The sequence below is a fragment of the Manis javanica genome, chromosome 6 (genome assembly GCF_040802235.1).
Source record: "Manis javanica isolate MJ-LG chromosome 6, MJ_LKY, whole genome shotgun sequence".
In the NCBI taxonomy this organism is placed as follows: domain Eukaryota; kingdom Metazoa; phylum Chordata; class Mammalia; order Pholidota; family Manidae; genus Manis; species Manis javanica.
The window spans coordinates 139,272,853-139,300,391 of record NC_133161.1 but is presented as its reverse complement, the minus strand read 5'-3'; the positions used below and the strand labels follow the sequence as shown (position 1 = coordinate 139,300,391).

The window sequence follows — 27,539 nt, the reverse complement described above, 5'->3', positions numbered from 1 at the left end:
CCGGCCCTCCCCGCCCTCGCGCCCGCGCTCCCGGGGGCGCGCCCGTGCTCGGGCACCCGCCCGTGGCACGCGCGGGACCCGGGCGTCATCTACTGGTTAACATTCACCGCCTTCCGTGGAGCATGGGGCCTGCCTTTATTAATATTTATGAATTACTATTTCTCCCCCCTTGAACACTGGCCTTTCTTCTTCCCTCATGAATATTCAGAAGCTACAAGATGCGTGCGTGCAGTAACTCCCAATATGGATACCTCACAGGGCCTGACACTAGATTCTGGATTGAAAACAGACGGGTGGCTGAGTAGATGGGCCGGCGGATGCCCGCAGACACAAAGACCCCCTTGGACCTCCTGGATTCCTCATTTACTCTACGGGGCTAAAGTGGACAATCTGCGAGGTGCCTGCCGCCCCAGACCGCGCTCAGACCTCAAGCCAATAATGATGAACGTTTTTACCACCCAGAGATGCACAACGGGAGCTGGGCCCGGGCTGATAAAGCTGAGTTAGGTTTCAGGCCCAGGAGTGCTTGACATTACAGAAGGTCATTCGCCAGGAGATGTAAGGAAAGACCCTGAGGCCTTATGAAAATTTATTTTGCATCCATTTATCTGCCCACTAGGCATAAGCTTGTGCTTTAGAGGCCGTTAATACAAAGTATAATAATTCATGAAAGCAGGCAACTAAAAGTGCAAGAACTGCACGTATGAATGGAAGGCACCCAGAAGCGCATGTCTGCTTGGAGAACCCCAAGTACTGTGTCAAGTTCGAGATGAAGTTAGAGGAGCTGGTTGGGAGTGTGATAGTGAAGTAGCTCTGGGCTAAGCCGAGAACTTCAGCTGAAAGCAGCAGGGAGCCTTTCTTTTGCTCAGTTATGCATTCGTTTCACAAACATTTCAATCAAGAGAAGGTGAAGCAAGGGAATAAGGCCCCTGTGAGATGGGAGGAAGAGTCCGTCACTTTGCCCCGGCCGTGGCATTAACCAGGGGGTTTCTTCCTGTGAGACTGGAAGAAAAGTTGGTGGTTAAAAGGTCTTCCCCAGTTCTGTGACTTAGGCAAGTTAATCTCCTTGTGCCTCATTTCCTCCTCTCTAAAATGAGGATAAATAGTGGCACCTACTCAGGCCTATGGTGGAATTAAACTAGTTAATATGTGTAAAGTACTTCCAGGCACAACCGAGGGCACCATATAATTCTTGGCTATTACCTTCCTTAGGATAAGCTTGGGGACACTGTACTAAAAACCACCTTCTGTGCACCTCTTCAAAGCATGGCACTCACAGGTTGAGGAACACAGGATTTCTGAGGAAGTACAGCAAAGTGATAGTTTGGGCTCTGCAGAAAACACCAGTTCAAACCCCATTGTTCCATTTATCAGCTGGCGACCTTGTGCAAGTTCTTACTCTCTCAGAACCTCACCTGTAAAATGGGGATTCTAGTGTCTACTACAAGGTTGTTATGTAGACTAAAAAATATCATCCCTGCAGAATGCTCAGCATAGTGCCTGGCATATAATAACTATTCAGTGAGTGAATTCTATTGTTTTTTCTCTAATTTTGTGAAGAATTGAAGGAACTCAAAGGTGAGAACTGATAATCTAGGCATCAGGGATGAGAATGTTCTGAATGTGAGCAAAGTTATTCTTCCAGCAAAACATTTCTTTCATTTCATTGTAGTAAAATGTATATAACATAAAGTTATCATTTTAACCATTTTAAGTATGTGATCCAGTACATTAAGTACATTCACATTATTATTGCAGCCATTACCATTATTCATCTGCAAAATTTTTTTCTCATCCCAAACTGAAATCTTGCACTAATTGAACAATAACTCACCATTCCTCCTTCCCTATAATGAATGCCTGGTAAACACCATTCTACTTTCGGTCTCTATGAATTTGATTATTGTAAGTATCTCATATAAGTGGAACCATGTAGTATTTGTCCTTTTGTGTCTGGCTTATTTTACTTAGCATACTACTTTTGAGGAGTATTCATGTTGTAATGTGTCAGAATTCCATTTCTTTTTCAAGGCTTAATGATATTCCATTGTATGGATATACCACCTCTGTTTATCCATTCATTTGCCTATGGACATTTGGGTTGTTTCTGCCTTTTGGCTATTGTGAATAATGCTGCAGTGAACATAGGTGCACAAATTCCAGGCAATGTTTTTTGGTATTTTGTTGTTGTTGTTGTTGGGAATGGCAACAGTTTATTTTATTTTAGTTGTTTTTATTAAGGTACCATTGATATATACTCTTATGAGGGTTTCACATGAAAAACAATGTGGTTGCTACATTCACCCATATTATTGAGTCCCCCCATACCCCATTGCAGTCACTATCCATCAATATAGTAAGATGCCACAGATCTGTGCTACATGGTCTTCCCCATGATCCCACGCACACACCATGTGTACTAATCACAATAGCCCTCAAACCCCTTCTCCCTCCCTTCCCACCCGCCCTCCCCCACTCCTCCCCTTTGGTAACTGCTAGTCCCTTCTTGAAGTTTGTGAGTCTGTTGCTGTTTTGTTCCTTCAGTTTCACGCAATTTTTTAAATTGTATTCCATAACCTGTGATGGAAGTTGGGGAGGCAAAAATGAAGGTATGCCTTCAAGAGATTCAGGGTTTGGGGCACTGATTTCCAAACTCTGCTTCTCAGAACTTATAGTGGGTTGACTAGTGTCTCCTGCCAAATTTATATCTCCCCTCCCCGCCACCACCCCAGAACCTCAGAATGTGCCAGGAGATCTGCAGATGTGCTTAGTTAAGATGAGGTCATACTGGATTAGGGTGGCCCTAAATGCAATGACTGATGTCCTCATAAGAAGAAGAGAGGGCACATAAAGACACAGGAAAGAAGGCTATGTGATGATAGAGGCAGAGATTGGAGTGATGCAGCTACAAGCCAAGGGTCACCAAGGATTTCTGGGAACCACCGAAGACAGGGAGAGGCAAGGAAGGACTCTCCCTTAGAGCCTTCAAGGGAAAATGGCCCTGCTGACACTTTGATTTCAGACTTCTAGCCTCCAGAACTATAAGACTGTAAATTGCTCTAGTTGAAGCCATCCAGCCTGTGGCATTTGTTACAACATCCCTAGGACACTAATACACATTTTGATAGTGAGAAATGGGGGGCTGCTATGCAAATACTTAAAAATCCAGTAGTGGCTTTGGACCTGGGTAATGGATAGAGGCTGGAAGGCTTTTGTGGCACCTGACAGAAAGAGCCCAGATTGCCCTGAAGAGACTGTTGGTAGAAATATGGGTTAAAGGTAACCCTGGTGAAGGTTCAGAAAGAAATGGAGGAGTACTAAGATAGCTTCTATCACTATTGGGAATATATATAGTCACAAACAGGATGGTGCTAGAAATGTGAATGTTAAAGGTGCTTCTGGTAAGGTCTCAGATAGAAATGACAAAGTGTTATTAGAACTGGACAAAAGTTGATTTAGTTATAAAGTGGCAGAGAACTTGGAGGAACTGTGTTCTGCCATTGGTTGGCAGTTGAACTTGTAAGTGATAAACTTAGATGTTTAGCTGAGGAGATTTTTAAAGTATGGAAGATGTGGCCTGGTATAGGGTAAAATGCAATGAGGAAGGATGGTCTGGACCCCCTTCACTCCCAAGCATCAAGTTGCACATAAGGTTTCTGAGAATTTTATACCAACAGAAACACTATCAGCCTGGACTGTGCTAGAAAACAAAATTCAACTAAGTAAATTTGAAGATCCAATGGGTTTTATTAAGCAATTCATGAATCAGACAGCATCCCACCTAGCAAGCAGAGAAATGCTCTGAAGAACTGTAAAGAAGTGGAAAGTTTTTATAGACAAGAGGATGGGGCAAAAAGTTAGCAAAAGGAGTAGGCATTGCGTCACTAACCCTAGAGGAGCAGAGCGCCTGATATTGCTCACCTCACTACTGATCAGGAAATTCCAAACTGATTGATTTAAAATTCCACTCCTGGGAGCCGCTGAACTGCAGGCCCCAGTTTGGTGACTTGATCTAGCAGAATGTCCCATGTTGGGGGTGTGTTTTTCTTTTTAACAACCGAAAGGGACAGAGATGGGATGAAATGAAGGAAGACTGTAGACTCCTGAAATTCCACAGTGGGGAAACAAGCTGATAGAGGTGCTCAGCTGCAAACTCATGTTTTCTTCCAAGAAAGAGGGGGAATGGCGGCGAGGCGGGGCCCTCACCTGCCTAGAGGATGGAGCTGTGAGCCACAGAGGATCATTCTCAGGCCTTCAAGTCTCTTGAATCCTGCCCTCCTGTGTTCTGAGCTTGCTTTAGACCAATGATTCTTCCTCCTTCCATTTTTCTCCCATTCCGAGTGGGAATGTCTCTCCTCTGTGTGTCCTACCATGGTATTTTGGAAGCAGACCAGTCTCCCAGGTCCACAGATGGAAAGGAATTTTGCCCCAGGATGGTTCATCCCCAGAGTCTCACCTATACCTGATTTAAATTATGAGATTTGGAAAATTTTGAGTTGATGATATTTAGATGAGATGTAGATTTAATGTTGGGAACAGGTTAAGACTTGGAGATGTTGGGGTGGAATTAATGTATTTTGCACAAGGGATGGACATGGATTTGGGGGGGACCGGAGGGCAGACTGCAGTGGGTTGAATACTCATGGGTCCCCAAGAAATTCATATCCACCCATGTTTTAGTCCATTGGTCTGCTATAACTCAGTACCACAGACTGGGTGGCTTATAAACAACAGAAATTTCTTTCTCATGGTTACAGAGGCTGGAAGTCCAAGATCATGGTGGCAGCACTTACGGTTCTGGTGAAGACGCTCTTCCAGGTTGCAGACTGCTCTTTTCTCACTGTGCCCTCACCTAGTGGAAGGGAGTCAGGATCTCTCCTGGGCCACTTTTATAAAGGCATTAATCCCATCCGTGAAGGCTCATCCTCATTCGTGAGGTCTTTCAGAGGCATCTACCTCATAACATTATCAAATTCGGCACTAGATTTTCAACCTATGAATCTGGGAAGGACACAAACGCTCAGAGCATAGCAACCCCATACTTCAGAATGTGACCTTATTTTGAATTAAGGTCTCTACAGATATAATTAAGATGCAATCATACTGGATTACTCTGGACCTGACAATTGCTTTTTCTCATTGTTAAGGCAGTCTTAAGAATCCTAGAAGAATTAAATAAACTAATTCAACATTTAACATATATTAATACCTCCTGTGTACAATCTATGTAAAGCTTTGGTACAGGACCTAGGATATCATAAGAGCTCAATAAGTCCTACTTGTGTCTTCCTGTTGTTAGGAGTTTCAAGAATCCTCCACAGGGCTGATAGGTAGAGCTATACCATCCATCACCCCATCTCCCCAGCCTGACGGATCCAATTTTATTTTTATACATACCAAGAGTTTCTAGGGCTTAAAAACACTTATAAACAAATGACAATCCCAGTGGACAAAGTGAAAACTCCATTTTTTTCAAATTGGTGTTCAAGGATAGCTTGTTATTGTAATTCAAAGAATTACAGAAGAAGCTTTAAAGAAGATACGAGGTGCTTTAAGTAAGATATAAAGTGTTTTAAGCAAAGCTTTATGATTTCTATGCAATTGTGAGGAAAAGAGCAGGCATTCTTCCCAAAAGGTCACCTAACGTGCAACAGGATCTCTCGAGCCAGAAGTATTGTTATTTTGGGCTGGGAGATTTTGTTGGGGGCTGCCCTATATGTTGTAGGGTATTTAGCAGCATCCCTGGCCACAAGATGCCAGGAACGTCCTCCCATTTGTAACAACCCAAAATGTCTTGAGATACTAAGTGACCATGATGGGGGGAGTCCCAAAATTACCCCAGTTGAGACCCAGTACCCTAGACATAGGTCTTTAAAGGGGGTTGTGAACATTATGCTAGGATGTGGCTGCATTTCCAACAGAAGAAACTAGCAGAGCCAAAGCTTGGGTATGTGAAGAGATACCCATGTATGTGCCTTTTAAGTAAGAAAAATTAAGTCTGGGTCTTAGGGACGGCTCCCAGTTGTTAGGGATAAGGCATAAATAATCACTCTTACAATCACACTAACACCATTCCAGTGCCTTATTTTAGTTCCTGTACTGAACTTAATTTAATCTCTAATTTGCTTGATACAATCAAAGAATCTTGAAATATATAGAGCATTTCAAGGTCTTCCAGTCTAACCACCCATCTGACTCAGAAACCAGCATCCCTCCTAGGCAATGTTACATGCAATTTCTACATAGACACCTCAATGATGAGAAACTTGACCTCACAGAGTTGCCCATTTCATTTTTTTCAAAATGGTGTTCAAGGATAGCTTGTTATTGTAATTCAGTGACAGTATGATATAAATTGTGCTCCTTCTATTTGATCTTCCTTAGAAAGATCCTTCTTGAAGAAGCCAATTTTTCATGAAATTCTGGAAATGAGCTGCTGAATCTTTATTGAAAACCTATGTCAATCACAGTCCAGCAAATAAAGGTAAGCTCATACCTGCTCACATTTTAAAACCACTTCATTTTTTCCATCACTGGTAGTTCCCCAACACCAAAGCTCAATTCATCCTCAATCTCCAGGGTTGATTAAACTCTCTGATTTGTTTCCGCAAGGGAAATGGAATATTCTCCAAGATTCAAAACCTACTCATTGCTATCTAGTCGGTAGGTAATTACTCCCCACCTCAAAGCACACATATCAAGAATAAGACCTTATTACTCTCAAAAAGAATAAGCAGTATCATAAAAATTGACAATAAATCAATCCCAAGAACAATTACAAATTCTAGAATGGTCACCTCTGCTACCTGATAAACTAGTTGGCAAATAAGGAATAAGATCCCTTAAGATACTGGAAGTTGCCACAGGGTAAATGTGATGACTTTTTTTTGTCTACAAAGAAAAGATTTGGATATTTCAAGAAAGGAGAGCCACAAATTTTTAATAGGAAAAGGAAAATAAGGTCCCATTGTGGGGGAAGATATTAGATTTTTGATGGTCAGTAAAGCAAGGTTGTTATGTTCCCTCCTCTGTGGTTTATCAGCATAGATCCATATGTGCCCTGGGTGAATGGGGATAGGATAGGCTTATTGCTATCTCCTGTTCTCAGTAGGATATAGAACTACCTGGACAGCATCCTAAAGGGAGGCCACACATGAGATGTGTGTGGAAAAAAGAGCATCTCAGAGTGCCTTATCTGAATCTTGGCATGAGGTTGACTAGACTGCTCTATGGGGAGAGATGAGAGTGAGAGTTAGAAAGGGAATAAGAGAAAAGGAAGGTATAGTCAGGAGGAAATTTAAAAGGAAGGTTCAGCTCCGGGAGTTTTTTTTTTTTTAATAGCTGAAACTTAATTTTTAAATTATTTATTAATGTATTTATTATATTGAGGTTATATACAATAAAATTCACAAATCTTAGTATAACAACTCAGTGAATTTCAGCATGTATTTACACATACTCACGTAAACCATCATGCCAGATCAAGATACCAAACAATCTCACTGATTTTTTTTCCTCCTTCACCCATTTCGTGAGTTCACTGTTAGGTTTATTTTTGGCTCTCATGAGACCACCAAGCCAGGCAGACACAGCATTTGTACAAAACCCTGAGGACTGACTCCGACTCCCCTCAATCTCAGGTAATCTGTTCTGCTACCCTCAGGATGCCCTGGTATTCAGAAATGAACTTGAGGAAACAAAAATGCCAATGAACACTCTACCACTTCACTGCACCAGTCTAACCATATAAAATCACTTCACCAGCCAACAGCCAGAGCCCAGCATGCACTGCAAATGCTGCTCTAGGCCACAGCTGTCCTCTTTAAGACCTCAGCTCTGAATAGTGAGTATTTTCAACCCTGTGAAAATGATGAGCAGAGAACCCACATTTCCCTCAGTGTCTCATTTTCATAGTCTCTTTCATAAAGTCATCACAGTCAGGATTTAAATACATCAATATCACCTAGTCACTGCCTACCAGGTGAGAGCTTAACATTGAACACCAAGCCCTGTAGAAGAGATATGCTGGGTTCGTGATAGGCAAGATTGCTCCCTTAAGAATATACAGACCAAGTGATATCCTGCAAGAATCTTGACAGGGCATGGCATTGCAGCTGGTTTTTGGAGAGCTATGAAAGGAAAATTTCATTGTTGGATATTGACCAGATCATTGGAGCGTGTGAAAAGACGTTGATGAAGCCAAGTAGTAACTCCTATCTTAGAAACACACAAAGCAGTTAGACACAGAATCAGTATAAAATTAGAAGCTTTGAGAGATTTGGTAATTGATGATCGTTCAAAATAGGCTGGTTTTGTAGACTTGCATATTCAAAGAAACCCAGATTCTTTTTTTTCAGATGGAGAATGTGTTCATTAGGTATAATGGTTAGACATGGATGAAATGTAAAAATATAAATCAAAGGAAGCTCACTCCTTACCTATTAGAAAAGATTATCCCCCAATCTGATAATGGCAACTCTTTACTCAGCTAAGAGAAATGAAAAGAAATTATTCTTAAAGCCTTCTATAAACTTCATTTAAAACAGAAAAATATTTTGATCTATATTGAATAATCCAGCGCTCTACTACAAGCAAGATCTAGGAAGAATTCCCAGTTTAGTGTTTCACATAATTGTATGATTATGGCTGATTGGTTATCTAGACCAAATTACAAGGAAGGAAAATGAAAGGAAGAAGAAGGGGCAGGGTATGTGATGTTGGGAAATTGGGAAAAGCTCCCTAAGCTAGGAGTCAGGAGTTTGGGATTTCGGTGTCAACTTCACCATTAGCTAGCTCTCTGACTTAAGGAAAATTACTTAGGTTTTCTGAACCTCAGTTTTCTCATCTATAATTTAAAGAGCTTTGAATAACATCTTTTTCTGCTCTTAAATTTAATGAATCTGAACTCTACATTTTCTTTCAAAACCAATCATGACACTTTGTTTAAATTGACCCCAAACTCACGGAGGGATCTTGGATTGTCTTTTGATATCTTTGCCCTTGTTTCTCCATTTGTAGACTCTTACATATTTCATAGAGATATTGCAACAAAGCAAGAGAATGTAACACTTTGTTATGCAAAAACCCTAAGGAGAGAGCCAAGTAAATTGTATTTTACACATGTGCTCCAAATTCCGCTGTGTTCAGGGATTTCCTCTAACAGAGCTTCAATTGCTATCCTATTATAAAAATGATATATACCCATTGAATGTTCTTCACTTCCCCTCCTAAGGTTGCCAGATTTACCAAAGATATGGGACACCCAGTTTTAAATTTGCATTTCAGATAAACAATGAAAAAGTTTTTAGTATACATCTATTCTATGCAACATTTGTGACATGCTTTAAAAAAATTATTCGTTGTTTAGCTGAAGTTCAGATTTAACTAGGCATTCTGTATCTCCATATTTTATCTGGCAAGCCTACATCTATCCTCATTTTGATAGAGATACGCAATTCCTAAATGATGTGTGTGTGTGTGTGTGTGTGTGTGTGTGTGTGTGTGTGTGTGTGTGTGTGATAGAGGGAGAGAATTAATTATTAATTGAGTTGTAGACTTTTGAATAGCTTATCTCAATAAAAAACATTAAAAATGTTTCTAAATTGTCCTTGAATGATAAGTCTGGCCTTATGGATTATTGTTCCTCTCTTCTTCTCCCCTTTCCACATTTCAAGAATATCTTATATTGAGGGGGAAAAAGCATCTCAGAGTACCTTATCTGAATGTTGGCATGAGGTTGACTAGACTGCTCTGTGGAGAGAGATGAGAGTAAGAATACGAAAGGGAATAAGAGAAAAGGAAGGTATAGTCAGGAGGAAATTTAAAAAGAAGTAATGACATCAGTCTTTCTTTCATATTTACCATTTCTTTATCTGATCATAGATAGGCCATGGGGCCTGACAAACCATAACTGAAGCTTGGTCGGTACATACACACAAAAATTTGTATGTGAATGTTTATAGTAATTTTACTCATAATAGCCAAAAAGATGGAAACAACCTGAATATTCATCAACAGATGAAGAGATAAATTGCAATATCTGCATACAGTGGGATTTTATTCAGCCACGAGAAAGAACAGAGCACCAATACACACTACAACATGGATGAACCTTGAAAACATGATGCCAAATGAAAGAAGCCAGACTCAGAAAGCCACAAATTGCATGATTCCATTTATATGAAATGCCCAAAATAGATAAATCCATAGAGGAAGAAAGATTAGTGGTTGCCAGGGGATGTGAGAAGGGGGCAATGGAAAATGACTGCAAATGGGCAAGTCTTTTCTTCACTTTCTTACTAAAGTTGGATCATATGATGGTTGCACAACTCTGTGATGATACTGAAAACCACTTAATTGTACACTTTCAAAGGGTGACTTTTATGGCATGTGATTATATCTCAATATTTTTAAAAAGTCAGTGCATTTATAAAAAAAAACTTGCTCAGGTCTCAGGGCATGCTGCAGAACCACCCAAACAGAGCCATTTCTAAAGAGCAAGCAGAGTAGCAGGGATAGCAACTATTTGTGCCTATCATGCAAGGAGCTCTAACTAATATTACTGTTTATTAAACTTTTTATCATGTTTAATTTTCACAACGCCCCTATAAAAGAGGCATTATTATCCTCTATCTCGGAAGAAGAGGAAATGGACTCTGAGAGAGAGAGTAATTTGTTTGATGCTCACACAGGCAAGAAAGGTGCAGGGTAGGGGTCTTATCACAGGGCCATCTGACTCCAAAGCTCAGCATAGCCCGTCACACCCTGACCGTCAGAGAAAGCAAGAACGACAGGGACTCTAGGTAAGCCTGGAAACCAGACTGCAGAGCCCTCCCAACTGCCCTGCTGTTCACTCCTTCCTCTTCAGAAGTTCTTCCTAGTGGATCTTGTTTGTTTCTGTTTTTACTACATTTTTAGCCTTCTTCAAACTTATTGCACAGATTTCTTTCTTGCTTTAGATGCTGCTTGGAGATTTCTTCATCCCTGGACGTCTTTAACAAAAGGTTCTTGGACTCTCAGAGCCAAACAAAAGCTGTGTGTGGTATTTTGCCTGCAATCAAAACTTACTGTCAGAATTTGCTTACATGTTACGAGAAGTCTTACTCTGTGCCTCCCATCCCCTATCTTTCCCTGGCCTGCTGAGGCACACTTTAGAACGGAAACACATCAATAGGTCTAGGTCCTGGGGCCCATTTTGGCCTTAGCCCTGCCCCTCCTGAACTGGATTATGGAGTGAGGTTTGAACTCATCAGTGGCTTCTTCTTGTGACCTCCAGGGAGCTAAGGCATCTTTCTTCAGCAGGAAGGAAGGATGCTTCCCCCTCCCACCTTCCACAGGACTACCTCCCACCACTTCCATCCCCCCCCGCCCCGGGCTGCCTTTCATTGTGGCTGCCCAGTTGCCATGCCAACAAGGTTCCCATAGTTACTAAGAAGCGCTGCTGCGTTCCCATAGGCAGTGCCCATCTACCAAAAGGGAAAGGGAGACCATTATGACCCCACGGCAAAAAAAAGTGGCTAACCGGGTCTCAGCCCAGGGGATGTTGAAGGACGATCTTGTTCATCTTTGATAACAGTGTCTAGGCTGGACCTCAGACCAAACGCTGCTGCCTCCACTCAAGTTCTCTGCTACCTAAACCTAGGGAGAAAGGCGGCTGGCACTAGTTCAAGACCATTGTTTTGCCTAGTGTGGGGTCCAAATAGACACCACATTGTGTAGATCGTGCTAATATGTAGATGTACTAATACATCTGGGCTCTTTGTCTAGCTCGGAAAATGGAAAATGCAAAACATGTTCTGCTCTCTCCTTTGGTTGGGTATCTTGTCTGAGAATCTGCTTTTCTCCTTATGGTACTCCTCCCTGAATTGATTATCCTAGGGCATACCATGTCATTTTTAAAAAAAAAGAATTTTTTTCCCTCAAATATAAAGAAATGTGTTCTAATATAAAATTCAAAAGTAAAGAAAATAAGAAAAAATCATTCACAGTTTGGAAACCAAAATATTTATTTATTTCTTTTAAAATAGACAGTTTTTGTGGTCTTACATAGTTGTAGAACATCATTTTTGAACTACAGTGTACTTTGTTCAGATTCTTCTTGGTGAATTTTCTCTCTGCTTTTATTGGCTTCAAATAAAAAAATGGCAATTCTCCCCAAAAACAAAGTTATCTGCTGTGCCTGAAAGCAGGGCATAAATTTTTCTTTGAGGCAAGTGCTCTTTTCCCTGTAATGAGAAAAAAAGAGACTCTTATCTTTGAAGACGCAGTGCGTATGCCAAGGTGAGTCTGCATAAACAGACCTTACTAAAATAGCCTCGGTTTTCCATTAGCTCCCACATATATCTCCCAGTCACTTCCCCACAATTTTTGTCCCTCGAATCCCAAAACCTCTTTCCTTTCTTAAAAGGGCATCTAAGCCCCCAAGTCTAAATGCTTATTTGAGCATCACTTTTTTGCTGTGATCTCCCCTGCACATGAACATTAGTAAAAATTAAGGGCCTTTGCTCCTGTTAATCTGCCTTATGTTGTTTAATTCACAGGCCCCTTGGTACTGAATTTAAGAGAGCAGAAGAAAGGTTTTTCCATCCTGACACACCCATGTTCATAGCAGCATCATTCACAATAGACGAGAGGTGGAAACAACCCAAGTGTCCATCAGCGGATGAACTGATAAACAAATTGTGGTGTGTATATACAATGGAATATTATGAAGCCTTTAAAAGGATGGAAAATCTGACACATGCTGTGACATGGATTAACCTTGCAGACGTTATGCTAAGTGAAATAAACCAGTCACATACCTCATATTGAGTTAGGGCAGGGATATGGGACAAGCCATCATGATTAATTTTTCCTGCCTTTCATGAAAAATGCTGAGATATAAACAGTCTGATAAAACAGGAGGCACTCCATCTTAAGGCTACGATTCCATTTTAAAAGAAGAGTTTTGAAGTAAGATTCCTAACATAATTCTTTGGTAATCAGCCAACAACTGACTGTCTTAAGGCAGGGCAGGCAGTCTTCATTGATATGTTCCCAGTGCTTGAGGGTAGCCACTATTTTGGATAAGGACAGGATCAATAAATTCCTTGTGTTAAGTTTATCTTACAGAATTATCTAGAGGACTGACTGGATGGTGACATGATGGAGAGGGACATCATGAGACCACATGTCAAGCCTAGGCCACCGCCACCTCTGTCCTTTGCCCCTTTGAAAGCCTTAAAAGACAGAATCCTAAGCTTCTGGGTGCACCTCTTCTCTGAGGCTGCCCACACCCTCCTTTCTGCAAGTGTGTACTTTTTGCCTTAAATAAAGACTTCTCACTGCTCAACTTATTACGTTTTTTTCTCTGCTCTCTTCCAGGGGTAATTTGCTTCCAGTGGCACTTTGGTACTTTTGTTACTTGCTATTTCATTCCATTTTTTAGTCACTTCCTATTTTCATTCAATTCATTCTTAAGCATTAGTCTTCTACTTTAGACAAGTAGGGAGGGCTACTGAGATCTCCAATTTGAGCTTGCAAGTACCTATCACCTGGGTGACCTGGACAGGACTGCAGCTGTGTGATCATACTCTTTGGAAGCCTGCCTAAAAATCTGCTTTCTTTGCCTTTGGGAAGTTCTCAGAACAGAGTCTCACTGCATCCAGTGCTCTAAGGCTCTCCAGATCTTGGGGTGGTAGAGGCTTAGTCCCCACACTGTGCAGGTCCAAGTGGACACTGGAGCCAGGTGACTCTGGCTTTAGGAGTTGGTAAGGGATTGTCCCTATGCTGGGCAGGGGTTTAATGAGCTTTCCTTTCCTCCCTCTGCCCTTCTGTGCTCTCTGCTGCCTGCAAGGCAGCTGCCATTCACTACTACTCTCGCTTTAATGAAGTCCCTCCTTACCTATACTCATCCGACCTGTTCATGAATTCTTTCTCATTCGGAGTCAAGAACCCTCCCCCAGGTTGAGGTCTCACCAAACATGCAGGGAGATCTCCCAGGACTGGATTGCCCAACAACAATATGACTCCACTTACATGAGTTATCTAGAGTAAATCACAGAAACAGAAAGTAGAATTGTAGTTGCCAGAGTCTGGGGAAAGAAGGGAATGGGGAGATGTGGTTTAATAAGTATAGAGTTTCAGTTTATAAGATGAAAAAGTTCTGGAGATAAGTCACACAAAAATATGAGTACACTTACCAAACTGTATACTTTAAAACAGTTAACATTTTTTTAATGTTATATGTGTTTTACTACAATTTAAAAAACCCAAACATAGAATTACCATGACCCAGCCATTCCACTCTTAGGTATATATCCAGGAGAAATAAAAACATACATTCACATAAAAACTTGTAGAAGGAATATTCACAGAAGCATTATTAGTAATAGCCAAAAAGTGGAAACAAGCCCAAAGTCCATCAACTGATGAACTGATCAAGAATATGTGGTATATTCATACATAGAATATTATTCAGCTTTAAAAAAAAATGAAGTGCTCATAAATGTTATAACATGAATGAAACTTCAAATCGTTGTGCTACATGAAAGAAAGCAAGTACAAAAAGCTACATACATATGATGCCATTTCTATGAAATGTTTAGAATATGCAACTATAGAGACAGGAAGATAAGTGTTTGCCTATGGCTGGGGGAGAGAGGTGGGAATGGGGAGTGACAGCTACTGGTGAGGTTCATTTTTGAGGTGAAAAAATGTTTTAAAATTAGATTGTGGTGTGTTGTGGGGGATCACGGGGAGAACAGTGTATCAGAGAGAAGGCACATAGTCGATCTGTGGCATCTTGCTGCACTGATGGACAGTGACTGCATTGGGGTCTGGGTGGGGACTTGATAATATGGGTAAATGTAGTAACCACATTGTTTTTTCATGTGAAACCTTCATAAGAGTGTATATCAATCATACCTTAATAAAATATTTTCTAAAAATTAGATTGTGGTGATAGTTGTATAGTTCCGTGATATATACCATAGAATTGTACACTTTAAATGGGTGAAATGTATGGTATAAGAATTATATTTCAATAAAGCTACTTAAAACCTGACAAACTCAAAAAGAAGTATTTAGGTCTTAGCCGATTGCTGAGTTCTTACAGCTCTAGTTGCTTAATGTGAAAAGTCAAACAAAGCAGATGCCTTGGCCTGAATCTCTAGTTAACTAAGGAAGAATTCTTTTAAGGTTGTTCTAACTCCTGGGCTCAGCAAATTCTGTCCAGAATCTGTATTTTTAAATCTGTCATAAACATATTGCTCCTTTAACTTCTGGATGTTGTCAAGGTGAAGGGGGCTGGAGGAGACTACTTCGTCCAAACATTCACGGAGGGGGAAATCCTTGTGTTGTCTGGGAAACTTATTTCTCTTTTGCTTCAACGTCCTCATATCTAAAAGGATAACAATAATACATATTATTCCTGTTAGCTTACATAAGAAAAGAGATCTACGAGGTGTCTCCAAGGGAAGAGTAAAAGAAAAACATAACATTTTTAAATGTTATCATAGAAAACTCGCAGTCCCCTCCCACCAAGAATATGTCTGTGAGAGTAACCAAATTCAGGAAACACTGCCTAAATAATTTGCTCTCTCTCCTCTCTTCCCTACTCCATGAAAACTTAAGAATCCTTTATGGTGACATTTTTCTAGAATTGCAAGATTAAGTAATTTCCTTCTGGAGTCTCTAGTGTAAATGGTTAATTTCTTTTCTAATAAAGAAGTACCCACAGATGAAAGGAAAAAAAAGCGCCATTGTTTAGGGCACTCCCTTACTGATTAACCGTCTCTAGACTTTCATTGCTGTAGGGGAGGAAACACTTCCTCCTACACTCTTACAGTCTGTGTCTGCGCCTGAGAATTAAACTGACATCAGACAAATTAACAAACTTTAGTTAATATTTTTATCTTCCCATGGGGTTCTTCATGAGGAAAATGAAGATCTGAAGAAGGAAGACCAAGAGCTTACATACTTTTTAAATAAAGAAAGGGTAGGTTTGTGGAGAAATAACAAGACAAAGGAGTTTGGGGTAGGAGCAGTAAGTTTCAGGACAGCGACTAGAAAGTACGTGGGGAGGCTAATGGGGCAGCAGGGTTATTGTGGTCGGGCTGTTGTACAGACCCATCCGGGCCTACTCCCAGTCTCTGGCGGTAAGAATGTTCTTCTCTTCCTGGGGCAGGGGGCACCTGTCTCATGGGAAATGTTCTGACCTGCTTTTAGGCAGGCATGGGGAGGTCAGAGAACCCTTCCTGCATCTGCTGCTTCTCTAGTGCCTTCAGGTCAAAGTAATCAAAATACCTAAGTGGCATATTTGGGGTGGTTTTTTCGGAACCCTTTAATTGCCCTTGAGCTACTTTGCAATTCCGTTAATTGTAAATAACTCACAGAAATGCAAAACAATTCTTGCCTACAGACATGTGAATTAATTCTGTCAAATGGAGGTTCTGTTGGCTTCCTTCTCCCTGAACCTTGGAAAAGGGTCAGATTATCAACCATAAATAAACTCAGTTTGACATGTCTTTATTTCATATAAATTTGTGTTTCTTTGATTACTCTCTTGAACTGGTTGTAACATCTTACTGGCTTCCTCATTAATAGTTAATTACACTTTTAACAGTTTAAAAAATTTGTATGAGACTTCTGTTTTGCCTTCTTTGAAAATTATCCTTTTAAACACTTTTTTTAACCTTTCTGTTTCTGGTAAAACAATCAGGAGGACTTCTAGTCATAGGTTTTCCTCAGTGCATCACAAAACATCTGTGTTAAAATGAGAGAGTAAACATTTACTTTACTAAAGGTTTCATCATAGGCTGATTTAATTTTTTAACCATACCTCTAGTAATCACATGAAAAAAAAATTGGCTTCCAAATGTTAAACAGGGATAGTAATACCAATTTACATTTACTGAGTACTTAATATGTCCCAGGCACCATTTTAAATACTTTATCTGCAGTATCCCTCTGAGATAGTACTGAGAACCCAAACTCTACTCCCAGTACTCAGCCTGAGCACTGAGAACCAAAGCCTTCCTTTACTGTTTAGAGCCACAAGACTGCTATTTCACGGTCTTCAATGGCATTACATTCATTACTTTTCCTGGAATGTCCTGCCTGTGCAAATGGTTTGATTGTACATTACAGGAATTTCCCATCCACTCTTCAGCAGAAAGCATTAACAGGCTGTGCACTACAATCCGTGGACTCCTATTATTCGGCAATAAAAAGAAATGAAATACTTTCACTTCTTTGCTACAGCATGGATCCATGCTACCACATAGATGGACCTTGAAAACATTATGCTAAGTGAAAAAAGCCAGTCACAAGGGATCACATATTGCATCATTCCATTTATACAAAACATAATAGGTATGGAAACTGGGTAAAATTGTAACATTTCCAGAGTATCTCGCCTGCCTTTAGTACATTTGCATATCCTCAGGGGTGGAGAGAAGTTCATCTCTATGTAAATGGATAATTACTGGGCAACCCAGAGCCTATCTGAACCTGAGAGTTTAAGGGGAGGGGCTTGCTTGCTTGCCCGTTGACTTCGTCCGGAGCAGAGGAGAGAGACGGCCCTGGACTGCAGTTTGTAAGCAATAAATGGGTTTTCTACTTTATTTCTCCCTTTGACTGATATCGCTTTTTAGAGGTATTTTGCCCCGGGATTTCCTTTCCCTGGACTTACAGAGACCCACTCAGACGCCCAGAGTTCTTATAAAGATTATTTTTAACTGAAGACTATTAGATACAGCGGATGCAGAAAGAAGCCTTTTCAGAGATTCCTGGATCTGAGTAAAATACAAAGCCTTCCAAGACTAAAACTGTCATAAATCCCCTGAACTTCACTTCTAGGAAGAAGGCTGACCATCCACACCAGGAAGAGAAATTGCATAAACAAGCTTTATCACATAGTTGGACTTTCCATTTATTTCTCTAAAAGCCCATTTGCCTTTGCTCAGAACAAACAAACAAAAAAACCCACCAAATCATTTGTTCTTCCCATAGAAGCCCTTTCTCTCCCTCACTTTCCCCTATTAAATTGAGATATAACCCCCCACCTCAAGCTATTCAGAGAGCCCCTTCAGCTGAATGGTCCCACATACCTATGAATAAAAGTTTTCTTTTCTCCTGTGAATCTGTCTGTTGCTAACTCAAAAGCTGTCATTATTGAACCTAACTTGGCAAAGGAACAGTTTTTCCTCTCAACATAGGCAAATAGAACAGGGAAATCTATAGAGACAGAAAGTAAAGAGGTGGTTGCCTAGTGGTGTGGTGAAGAGAGGGCCTGGGGGCAAATGGGGAGTGACTGCTTGCTAATGGGTGAGGCATTTATTTGTTTATTTTGAGGGTGGTGAATTGATTGTGATGATGGTTGCACGATTCATGGATATACTAAAAACCATTGAATTGTACACTTTAAATAGGCAAATTGTTATGATATGGGAATTATATCTCAATATAGTTGTTATTTTTAAAAGTTCTTTAAACCCCTCCTCTCAAAAGCTCGCTTTGCTGTTTCTACCAACCCGACTGTTGTATCATGATTCTTAGTCAATCTTATCCCCAATCAAGTCCCAATATTTAAAGGACTGGCTTAAACCAAACTTCGAATTCTCAACAAATTCTGACTTAGCTTTCCCCTGTGAGACACTGCCAAAGCTCTAGGTGGCGTTCTTCTTTACTGCTGTAAGCAATAACCTCAGATTTGTGCTATTGACAGAAAGGGCTGGTTGGGAATCAGCTTTTATGTGTGTGTGTGTGTGTGTGTGTGTGGTAAAATATACACAACATAAAATTTGCCATTTTAACCATTTTAAGTGTATGGTTATGTGGCATTAAGTACATTCACATTACTGTTCCAGCCATCACCAGGATACAGCTCCTGAACTCCTTCATTATCCCATACTGAAACCTTATAACTATTAAACAACAACTCCCATTCTCCTCTGTTCTCATCCCCTGGTAGCCACTATTCTACTTACTGTCTATTCCAGGGGCCTAATATAAATGGAATCACACAATATTTGTCCTTTTGTGCTTCTTTCACTTTAATAATTTCGAAGTTCATCCATGTAGCATGTGTCAGAATTTCCACAAGCTCCTCAACTCATCCACACTCAAATCTCAATTCACTGTCATCAGTCTCCCACCTTCTACTACTCTATTTCATCCTCCCCTTAAATTCTGAAACACAAATCTGATCTCATTTCATCCCTGATTCAAATGTTTTCATGCAAAAGTCAGGAAATGTCAATCCATGGCTGAATCCTTCAGTTTTCCAAATACTTAAAAAGTCTGGAGATTTCACACAGAAATCCTGATTTCTGGCCTCTTTTGAAAAATCTGATCATCTTGCAACATTTTCTGCACTGCCAAATGGCATCAAGTACGTGGAGCAAAGTGATAGCCCCTCGTTCAGTCTACCCTGCTCAGCCTGCTTCACAGAGCTTGTAGACACCTGACTGTACAGCCATGTTTGATTGGTCCTCTGGGTCTCCAGGAAACAGTCAAGACAAAAAAGTCTCCTTAAGCAGCAATAAGTAAGTCAGACGTGTACATAACAATCTGGTGTGATCTTCAAAAAAAAAAAAAAGTGAAAACTAAGAAGCAGGCTGAGATTTATAGCATATCAATTATGTAAATTAAAATCATGTACACATTATAAAGCAATTCATATTTTAGAAGAACATATCTAAATAACATAATACATATCAGACATACTGGGACATTTGTATAGAAAAGGATGGAGAAAGGGAAAGGATCATTGGTGATAAAGGGGAATGAATAAATGAAAACAAGCAAGGCCTTGCCAGACCAATGAAGACAGTGTGCTATGAACTGAGAAGTGTAATGGAACTCAATCAGCTATAACTCATATCAACAAAAATGTAAAAAGAAAAAAAGTTCAAACTCCTTAGCAGATCATAGACCGTCCTCCATGAAGGTCCTTGCTCACCTTACCAGCTTCTCCCATTTTCCCTTACGTGGATTCAGTGCTTGCAGTTTCCTGGATTCACCTAACCTCTATCATCCTAAGCTGCAATGGTCATTCTTTTGGCTGCAGTCCTTCAAGACTAACGGTAAGGCCACTTCCTTCAGCAAGCCTTCCCTGACATCTCTAGCCAAGCAATAGATTTCCTTGTAGGCTGCCCTTTATTAAACCTCAAATTGCACTTTCACTCTGTTGTAATTACTTACATACAGATGTTTCCTATATTAACAAATGTTTCCGCAATACTGTGTGAATCCCTCAAAAGCATGGATGAGTCACCTGTGCATCCTTAATACTTATGTCGGGACTGGGTCCAAGACATATGCTAGGTAAATAATTTGGGATCAGTGACTATTTTGAACCAGAAGTTTCTTCAATTTTTAGGACACAATATAGAATTGTTAAATGTGATAACTTTGGAGTAAAATTTATCTGCATTTGGACTGGTTCCACCACTCATTATCTGCCTGTCCTTGGGCAATTACTTAACTTCTCTAAATCTTAATTCCTTATCTATTAATTGAGAGATAAATGATTGATAACATACCATTCTACAGAGTTGCCTTAAGGTTTAAATTAAGTATTAAATGTAAAATGCAAGCCTAGTTTCTGCCACATAGGAAGCTCTCAATGAATACTAGTTATTGTGATCAATAATTTTAGTTCAAGTGAATAAAGTCTTTACTGTTTCATTTGCAAATTATTGTCTGATAGGACATTATGATCATTATTTGTAACACTGATTTCAATGTCTGAAATATGTTTTCAGTTTTTCTGTGTAGGGGATCTTTGCCAACTGAATTTGGGCTCCAATTATCTACTCACAGACCTTGTAGCCAAGACTCCTAGTGTTACGGAAAATACTGGAAAACCTGGACTGGATCACTGATGGAAGAACCAAGCGGCACTCGGAGGCCTTGGAGTGTTGAGGTTTTATTTTACACCGGCAGGCTCAGAGCGGAGAAATCTCCCAAGGTCTGAGCCCTGAGCACAAGCAAGGGGAGCATTTTATATTATTTTGATATGTGGCATTTCGGCACGCGCAGGGCAAAAGAGGAGCCTGGAGGAGGGGTGGAGGGAGCTGGAGGGGCTTTGCCAACAGGAGAAAAAAAGTGGTTTGCAGACCTTGACGGCTGTGTTGAATATTTTCCTTATCACTAGGATATCTGATTCCAGCAATGGCCAAAGAGGCAGCTAGCAAAGTCTTAATTAATGTACAGTTTTCAACACATTTTTCTCATTAAATTTAATTGGGGTGTTTAGACCATTTACATTTAATGTGATTATTGATATGACTGGATTTAAACCTAACATCTTATTGTTTTCTATTTGCCTCATCTGTCTTTTTCCCCTTTTATCCTTTTTTAAAACTTCTTTGGATTAACCATCTCTTATGATTCCATCTTATATTGCTTAGTTGGCATATTAACTATAATACTTTGATTTGTTACTTTACTGGTTGTTTTAGAGTTTATAGTCAAGACCTTTAACTTATCACAGTCAACCTTCAAGTAATATACTCATGTATAAGAACCTTTAAACAGCATATTTTCGTTTCTCTTTTCCTGGCCTTCATACTATTGTTATCACACATTTTACTTATACATATGCTATAAACTTCTACTATATTATTATTTTTGATTTAAACAACCCATTATCTTTGAAAGAGATCTAAAATAATAAGAAAATATATTTTATACACAAATTTGCTGCTCTTAGAGATCTTCATTCCTTTGTGTGAATCTGGATTTCCACCTGGTATGACTTTCCTTCTTCCTAAAGAAATTCCTTTAACATTTCTTACAGTGCAAGTTTGCTGGTGATAAATTCTCTTACCTTTTCTGTGTCTGAAAAGTCTTTATTTTACCTTTTAAAAAATGGATTAAGCTGAAATTCATATAACATAAAATTATCCATTTTAACATGAACAATTAAGTGGCATATGGTACATTTGCAATGTTGTACAACTACCATCTCATTCTGTCTTTACGGATATTTCATATAAAGGGGATTATTGCAATATGTAGCCTTTCATTATTCCCTTTTTTCATTTAGTGTGATGCCTTTGAAGTTTATCCAGTTATATATGTATCAGTACTTCATTCCTTTCTTATGGCAGAATAATATTCTGTTGTGTTTATATACAACAATTTGTTTCTCTATTTATCCAGTGATGGATATTTAGTTTGTTTCCACCTCTTGACTATTGACAGTAGTGCTGCTATGAACATCCTTGTACATGTATTTGAGTTCCTGTGTCAGTTCTTTTATATCATCTTTGAAAAATACATTGCTGGTCATGGAATTCTAGGGTGACAATTATTTCCTTTGAGTCCTTTAAAGATATTGCTCTATTCTCTTATGGCTTGCATTGTTTCTGATGAGAAGTTTGCTGTCATTCTTATCTGTACTCCTCTAAATATATCTCTTTTTTCTCTGACAGATTTTAAGATTTTCTGCTTATCACTGATTTTAAGCAATTTGATTATGATGACTACTGGTGTAGTTTTCTTCATGTTTCTTGTGGTTGAGCTTCTTAGATCTGTGGATTTATAGTTTTCATCAAGTTTGAATATTTTTCAACCATTCTTTCTTCACGCTCCTTTAACAATCTAAATGCATGTATATTAGGTCCCTTGAACATGTCCCACAGCCCACTAATACTCCTTTTCTCTCTGTTTCCTTTTGGATATTTACTACTGTTGTGTCTTCAAATTCACTCATGTTTTCTTTAGTAATGCTTAATCTGCTGTAATTCCAAAAAATGTATTTTTCATCTCAGATGTTGCACTTTAAATCTCTGTATGTTTGATTTGGACCATTTTTGTATCTTTATGTGTCTACTTGCTCAGTTTTTTCTCTATCTTCTTGAATGTATCAAATACAATTACAATAATTCTACTTATGTCCTTATTTACCTATTCTATCAATTGTGTCATTTATAGATGTGTTTCTATTCACTGGATATTCTCATTATGTAGCATATTTTCCTGCATCTTTGCATGTCTGGTCACTTTTTATTGAATGCTAGGCATTATGGATGTTTCCTTGTTGGGAGATGGATATTTTTGTATTCATATACTTCTTAAACTATTTTTCTGGGATATAGTTGACTTACTTGGGTACTTTCAAGGATGAGGATGGCTTTTTAACATTGTTAGGTAGGACTAGAGCAGCCTTTAGTAAAAGCTAATATTTCCTACTACTGAAGCAATATCTTTCTGGAATCTTCCACTCTGGGTGGTGGGAACACGAAGTATTTGTAGCTGTCTGTGATGTTTGAGGATCGTTTCCTCTAGTCCTTTTGGGTGACTCTCCCACAAACTCAAGTAGTTTTCTCATATTTATGCACTGATGTGTGCTCGGCTGATCATGCAAGGAGTCCTCTCTACAGATCGCTAGTCTCCAGCCCTCTCTCTGCACTCTTTCTGCTCTAATACTCTGCCCTGTGAACCCTGTGAACTTTGGAGTTCCAAGGTAGGAGTCCCAAGACTCCTAACTCCAGCTCCTAAATTCAGGGAGAGACTGCTAGGTTCCACCTGGTTTTCCACTCTGTGTCACAATCTCCACATAGTAACGTGGAGCAATAGTAGGACTCCTCTCATATGTTTTCCCCCAACTAAGGGGTCATGATCCTGTATTACATGATGTCCAATATCTGAAAACTATTGTTTCATGTATGTTGTCTGTTTTTGTAGCTGTTTCATATGGAAGATAAATCTAGTCTGTTACTACATCTTGGTCAGAAGAGGAATTCCCCCTCTTACATAATTTAACTCAATTCTTAATTACTCTTCAGTAGATAATATTATTATTGATGAGGCATCTGAAGCTTGGAGAAATGATCTTGCCCACAGGTTTGCGTGGTATATAACACACATGGACAATAAAACCCAACAAACAAAAACAAGAAAGCAAAAAATAGAAACTCTCTTATTAGAAGGTAAAATGGCAACCTGAGAACTGTGACAAAAGCCCTCTGACACCCTCCCCCCACAATACTGTGCCCTTTCTGCATCCAGCTCTGCCATAGGGCAGTGTTTCTCATGGCTAAGTCCAAGATTACCTGTATCACGAACACTTGGAGGGCTGTTTTAGAGTGCATATCTCTGGTGCCATCTCTGATATACTGAATCAAAAATCTCTGATGTGAATCCTTAAAATACATATTTCTAACAAATTTTCCACACTTTGCTTTAAGAAACAGAAAAGTTTTCATAAGAACTTTTGATTTTATCCTCTCTCAAATCTCTTCAAGAATCTTTCTCTAGCTTCTCTTTCAGTGTCTTCAGCTTTACTTTGTACCTGGCTCTACCCGCTTATAGAAAAATATTCAATTTTCTCTCATCTTAGATAAAGGCTCTTTCAGATCTAATTACCTGATGCCTGAGCTCTTCTCCTTCACATTGAAGCTTTTCTTAATGAAAACTTCTGCGTTGAAGGGTAGCATACATGCCAAAAAAGCACAATTTGTAACTGCACAGCTCAATACATTTTCTAAGTGAACCTATCCATGTAATTCCCACCCAGGTCAATAAATAGAACATTACTGGCAACCTAAATGCCCTCTTCACATCCTCCCTTCTCTTTCCCAAATATAACCATTAACATGATTTTTATCGCCTAGACTACTTTTGCCTGCTTTGTGCTGATTGAATTGTACACTGTGCATACTCTTGTATTTGGGTTCTTTTGCCTAATTTAATATTTATGAGATTGACCCATTTTTATTAATACAGTATTTTACTAAATATACATAGTAAAAATTTAAAAATCCATTTACTGTCAAAGGATGTTTTGATTGTTTCCAGAATTTAGCAGTTGGGACTAGTTCTGCTATGAATATTTTTGTGCATGCCTTTTGGTGAACTGTGACATCAGAGGGAGTACAATCTACAAGACTACCCTCACTTCTGACACCAACTGCAAGTCCAAGTCCCCAAGGCCTCCTTTAGTCTCAAGTCTAAGAAGCCAGGGGGACTCACAGAACTCTCTGAAAGCTGTTCTGCTCATAGTTTCAGTTTATGCTGCTTCATATCTGTGCATTTCCCTGGGTCATCTCTTGTATTTCCATCATTTGAACTATCCTCTATATGCTAATGACTCCCAAATATGTGCTGCTACCCAGATCTCTTTCCTGAGTCCAGAACCAGTAACTCATTAAAATATCTTGACTGATATTTATGGTAGGCACCTGCAACTCAACATGTCTAAAACTGAATCTATCTCTCTCCATAATTCTTAGTTTTCCCATATCTCCAATTTCAGGTAAGAACGTTTCTATCCATCAAGTTGGCCAACCTAGAAATGTGGCAGACAATTTTGAGCCCTTTTACTCTTCTCCTCCACACCCAATCATCAAGTCCTTAAGTTCCTTCCTCCTTGTTTCTCCCTAAGCTGTTTTCTGAATTAGGCTTTCATCATTCCTGGAAACACACAGCCTCCTTCCTTCACATCCACCACTGCCAATTCTGTTCACCTCAAACCATGTGTCTTATTGCTACTAGAGTGGTCTTTCATAAATGCAAATGTAATCATAAACTTTCTCGGTGGCACCTTGCTGCCATTACGACAGAGTCCAAACTTTTATGTAGTGACATAAAAAGCTATGATCTAACTGCCTATCTCAGCTTCCATGACTTCAATCACTTATGCTTTCAACAAATTTTGGAGTATCTACTATTCCAATGCTAGAGACACTGTGCTAAACACTGAGGTTATAAAAAAAGAACAAAACAGTAACAGTCTTCCCCTAGTCTGATGGGGGAGATAGATAATTAAATGCAAAACTACAATTTATCAGAATGAGAATGAGTGTTTTAATAAGGGAAGGTCAGGGTGCCTGCCCTACAAGCTCAGAGGAGGATCACCGAGGTGGCTCAGGAGGGTTTCACAGAGGATTGATGAATGACAGGGACACAGCCAGGAGAAAGAGTGTATGTGGAAGTGGCAGACGGAGGAAGAGGGAGTGCCATATGAAGACCTGGAAGAAAGAGAAACATTGATATGTCTTAGGAATTATGACTGAGATACAGAGTACAGGGAGACGTGGTGAAAAGGGTATGCAGGCACAGAAACTATGATAAAGAATTATACTATTCTCATTGGCAGAGGAGCCACTAAAGGGTTTTAGGCAAGGAGAAAAAGAAGCAGCTTCCTATTTTCTAAAACTCCATCTACTACGTGGGGCATGGCCTAGAAATAGCAGACTGGAGGCAGGAGGACTTTTGCAATAATTTAGGTCAAAGGAGATGACGGTAGTAGAGATGAAATCAAGGGTGTGGATTTGATAGATTTTAGGATGTAGAAGCAAAAATACTTGGTGACTGACTGGATGTTGGAATAAAGAAGAGGAAGCCAAATATGACTTTGTCATATTCGCGGCCACACCAGCCTTGTTTCTGTTCCTGGAACATACCAAGCAAGTTTCTGCCTTTAGGCTATGTACTTGGTTCCCTCTGCTGACCCCAGATCTTTATATGGCTGGCTCCAACCCTGCATTCAGATGTCAACACAAAGTCAGCTCTTCAAACTTGTCTGCCTTCCTACCCTTCAAATGGTCAATGGCAGCCACCCTGCAGGCCACTCTCTATGACGTCTCCATTTTTTTTTCATTACTTATCACTATTATCTTATTTTGTTCCATTTACTTGAATGTAAACCCCATTAAAGCAGACATCTTGTCTGTCTTGTTTATGACTAAATCCTATTATTTGAAGTCTGGCAAATCGAAGACACTCAGTAAATAGGGAGTTTATGTCTTGCCATTTCTCCTCCTATTCTGAGTTCCAGCCATAATGAACAAATTACATTGTTCTAAATATGCGGGGCAGATTTGTTTGTGCTGCTTCCTCTGTGTAGAATTCTTTCCCACCCTTTCTTCTCTTTGCTAACTCCTCATTGTCCCTCAAGACTGTTTCTTATCACACTGCATTACTTTGTTTTTCCACCTGGGAATAGTAAATTGAGGGCAACATGTATGCCAAACACCTACCCAAGCTAGGTAGATAGATAACAGGCACTGAGTAAATGTTTACATACTTGGGAGCTTGTTAGAAATGTGGCATCTTGGCCCTCACCCCAGGACTGAATGAGAATCTGTATTTAGCAAGCTCTCCAGGTGATTTGTTTCCACATTAAAATTTGAGGATCACTACTTTAGTGATAATAATAAACAGCCTAAATTTAACTGGGCTTTGTGGTGTTCCATGAGGGAAGGCAGGTAGAGTAAAAAAAAAAAAGGCATGACATTGGGAATCTAACAAACCTGGCTGGAATGGTTTTTTTTAATCAGTTACAACACTTAAATGGTTGTGAAATAATAAATATGAAAGGTCTGGTACATGGTAGATACTTAATAAATCATAGTATCTCTCTCCCCTAGAAGATCCCAACGCTGGAAACTAGGAGATCTGGCCTCTAGATCTGGTATTGTCACCAGTTCACCAAATCAATGAACGATAGACTTAGAAGGGACCCTCTTATAGATACCCTTTCAGCAACCTTGAGTTATACAGAAACTAAGGTTCATAGCTAAACTGGAAATCAAGTCTGCTGAACT

At 39.6% G+C, this 27,539-nt stretch overlaps 1 long non-coding RNA gene across 1 annotated transcript; it reads left to right on the top strand.

Annotated features, from left to right (window-relative positions):
* The first annotated feature begins 119 nt into the window (after positions 1–119).
* Positions 120–13,315, top strand: LOC108401034 (uncharacterized). The gene is made up of 3 exons (XR_001854055.3): positions 120–750; positions 6,385–6,484; positions 10,959–13,315. It is a non-coding gene; the product is annotated as an uncharacterized lncRNA (long non-coding RNA).
* The last annotated feature ends 14,224 nt before the right edge of the window (positions 13,316–27,539 follow it).